The sequence below is a fragment of the Fragaria vesca genome, linkage group LG5, assembly GCF_000184155.1.
Source record: "Fragaria vesca subsp. vesca linkage group LG5, FraVesHawaii_1.0, whole genome shotgun sequence".
Classification (NCBI taxonomy): domain Eukaryota; kingdom Viridiplantae; phylum Streptophyta; class Magnoliopsida; order Rosales; family Rosaceae; genus Fragaria; species Fragaria vesca.
In genome coordinates this window covers 17,176,299-17,177,341 of record NC_020495.1, presented here as the reverse complement: position 1 = coordinate 17,177,341, position 1,043 = coordinate 17,176,299, and positions in this window count along the sequence as shown.

Sequence of the window (1,043 nt, the reverse complement as noted above, 5' to 3'; positions counted from 1 at the left end):
CGATTTAGGGTCTCTGGATCCTTGTATAGCCACAAATAACTTAAGGTTTGCTTTGACCCAGTTTCTAATGGAATGAAAAATGGAGAGAGAAGTGAAATCATGGGAGACAGATCCCATCCATGGAAGATAGATCTCATCCAACCTTAATCGTTTAATTTCATCCATATTTTGCATATAATTTTAAATCCAAGTCATTTCCCTGTTTTTGTTTTTGAGAATTAGTCCAAGTCAATGCATTTGACCCAAAATATTCATATCCTAGGCAGTCTGCTATCTGTGATTCGGCTTGCCCCGATTGTACTGATTGTTTACGACTTTTTATCCTTTTTATTTCTCTTTAAGGCCATACGGTCACAACGATCATTGAGCAACACATGCTTAAAGACACATTGAAGATGTTATGTCTTGGGTCATAGCTAACATTGAAGACGCATTGAAGACATCGAACATTGAAGACAATTAAAGTGCTTATAAATAACTCCAAATAAGCTTTCTTATAAATAACTCCAATACTTGTCCAAAGCTTCTAACATCTTTTTGTCTAAGCTAGAAAGTCTCCATGTTCTTGGCACATTGCTAGGACATAAGCCTCACCAATCAATTGTTGTTGATCCAGGACTTGTAGCGAATAACTACGACCCCGCCTCGACAGTGCCAACCATCGTCAAGCATTGCCAATACCGATCTGCCTCCGACTCTAATAGCCTTGCCATGAGAACAGTCGAAGTTGTCGAACACAACAACACAACCACGACTTCAAACGTTACCATAACTGATATGCCTTCGACTCCAACATAGAGTCTCATCATCGCATCACCAACCTAGACAAACCCGCAACCCAGTCTAGACGACCAAGCCTGCAAACCTCCCCCCTGGCCTAAAAAGCAAGATGACAAGGGCTTTGATCGGATCTGCAGTAAAAGACACCCTACGCTGCATCCTTTAGACACACTATCTCAAACCCTAGGTCGAACCTTAGAGAGAGAGAGAGAGAGAGAGAGAGAGAGAGAGAGAGAGAGAGAGAGAGAGAGAGAGAGAGAGAG